The sequence below is a fragment of the Coturnix japonica genome, chromosome 27 (assembly GCF_054131305.1).
Source record: "Coturnix japonica strain WE chromosome 27, WE-NBRP24, whole genome shotgun sequence".
NCBI classification, from domain to species: Eukaryota; Metazoa; Chordata; class Aves; order Galliformes; family Phasianidae; genus Coturnix; species Coturnix japonica.
This window is the reverse complement of record NC_140689.1, coordinates 6,852,262-6,854,787: the sequence shown is the minus strand read 5'-3', so window position 1 is coordinate 6,854,787 and position 2,526 is coordinate 6,852,262. Positions and strand designations below refer to the sequence as shown.

Here is a 2,526-nt window from a genome sequence, read left to right as displayed (position 1 = left end):
CAACTCCTGGCACAGACCCTGCAGCAGCTCCAAGGTTTTGTTACACGTTCTGCAGTTACTCCACGCTCTGGACAGATCCCGCTGTCACTCCATCCCTCATAATGAGCTCTGCAGTCACTCCTGCTACAGGTCCTGTAGCTGTTCCAAGTATAGTGATAAGAAAGTGAAACAAATTCCTCCCAGGTGAGGTGCACTGTGCCAGGAGGTTCAGCCCTGTGGTCACTCCAACCCCTCCAATGAGCCCAGTGGCTGCTCCAACATAGTCACATCTCCTGTGGTGGTCCCAGCTCTGGCAATGAGCTCTGAGGTCACTTCAACTCCTGCAACAGCCTGAAAGTCAGTACAGCTCCTACAGTGAACCCTCTGGCTGCTAAAACCCCTGCAACTAGTCCTGGACTTGCAAACAGATAAACATAGGGCTTAATTCATATATGACTGCAACTGCATATGTTGAATATGTGTGAAAACATACTAAAGATATTATATATGTATAAATACATTTGTCATAATTATTATCTTTTTCTTTTTCTCTTTATCTCAACTCATAAAATTTAAACCACAGCACTGCCCCGAGTCTCTTACTTATCTCCTTGGGACTATTCAATTTGATTGGGTCACGCACTGAAGAGCACCAGAAGATCTCGAGGTTTTCTCAGGGAGCAGCTCCTGAGGTATATTCCTTGCACCAGCTTTGGAAGAGGCCTCCCTCCAGTTCTCTGGGCCTGCTCTAAAGGGGCCCTTTTGTTATGGCAGTGCCAGCAAGGGACCAGCTCTGACAGACCTGTTCATTTTGCTGGCTACTGACTGCAGCCCTGGATTGCTGCTGTAGAGGCAACAGGACGGTCGTGAGACACACAAGACCTTCAGGACTGCACAAATGAGAGGACTTGAGAGCACTTTGGTGGTGTAAAGAGATCAGAAATGAAAAGAGCACGTTGAGCTGCTGTCGGTGGCTGTACCTCCCCAAATCCAGTCAAAGCAGGAAAAAAGAAAAGCTAAGTAAAATCTATTTTGAAACCTTTTTAGGTACCTTAAAATGTATTCAGGGAATGTGGTTATATGTTTCCATGAGCTCTTGGATAGAGAAAATGGAAATTAGGTAGGAAAGAAGTGAAATATATTTTTATTTATAAGTTCAATAATATTTTTTTCTTTTTTTTTTTTTTTTTTTTTTTGCACGTTGCTATATCTCACACAATCAAACAACAAAAGAGGCATAAACCTAAAGAACCATCAGTGGGAATCCAATGAGGAGGTTGTGCATTTTATGGAAGCTGGAATAGTGTGTACTGCAGCAACTTCCTGAGAGTGTGCTTGATCTCCCTGTTCCTCGTGCTGTAGATAACAGGGTTCAGTGTTGGAGGAACCACTGAGTACAGAAGTGCCACTGTCAGATCCAGAAGTGGGGAGGAAGTGGACGGGGGCTTCAGGTAGGCAAAAGCCTACCAGTGCTGAGAAACAGGGAGACCACGGCCAGGTGAGGGAGGCACGTGGAGAAGGCTTTGTGCCGTCCCTGCTAAGAGGGCATCCTCAGCACAGCCACAAAGATCTGCACATAGGACACCAATATGAAAACAAAGCAACCAAAGAATAAATTGGCACTAAAAATGAGAAACACAACTTCCCTGAGGTTGGAGTCTGAGCAGGAAATCTTGAGGATCTGGGGGATTTCACAGAAAAACTGGTTCACAATGTTTCCTTGGCAGAGAGGCAGTGAAAACGTACTGGCAGTGTGCAGCATTGAATTGAGAACCCCAGTGACCCAGGCAGCTGCTGCCATGGTGGCACAAGCTCTGCTGTCCATCAAGGTCCCGTAGTGCAGGGGCTTGCAGATGTCAACGTAGCGGTCATAGGACATGATGGTGAGAAGGGAATACTCTGCTGAGATGAAGGAGAGAAAGAAAAAGAGCTGTGCAGCACATCCTGTGTAGGAGATGGCCCTGGTGTCCCAGAGGGCGTTGGCCATGGCTTTGGGGAGAGTGGTGGAGATGCAGCCCAGGTCGAGGAGGGCCAGGTTGAGGAGGAAGAAGTACATGGGGGTGTGCAGGTGGTGGTCGCATGCTAATGGCTGTGCTGATGAGGCCATTGCCCAGGAGGGCAGCCAGGTAGATGCCCAGGAAGAGCCAGAAGTGCAGGAGCTGCAGCTGCCGCGTGTCTCCCAGCGGCAGCAAGAGGAACTCACTGATGGAGCTGCTGTTGGGCATCTGCTGTTGTTGTGCTTTGAGTCCTGTTCAGAGTGCAGAAGATAATGACAAGTCCAGATCATTCTCAGAGACACTCCTCCCGCTGTACTCTGAAATGTTTTCATTTACCTTTGGATAATTTTCATTTAACTCCATAACTTGAATTTATATTCATGAGCTTCACAATCCCTAAAGAAATAGAAGATTAAGGAGCTCTTAATATGTTCTCATTTCATAATCATATCCTGAGCTTCTGAATATTTTCCTCTTTGGAGCTGTTTACATGTCTCATATCTTCACTCCAACTGTTCTTAGTGCCCCCAACTCCAGCCTGTTTGCACTT

General features: G+C 46.7%; 1 pseudogene; it reads right to left on the bottom strand.

Annotated features, from left to right (window-relative positions):
• Positions 1-1,265: 1,265 nt before the first annotated feature.
• On the bottom strand, positions 1,266-2,204 carry LOC146756437 (olfactory receptor 14A16-like; annotated as a pseudogene).
• Between the last annotated feature and the right edge of the window lie 322 nt (positions 2,205-2,526).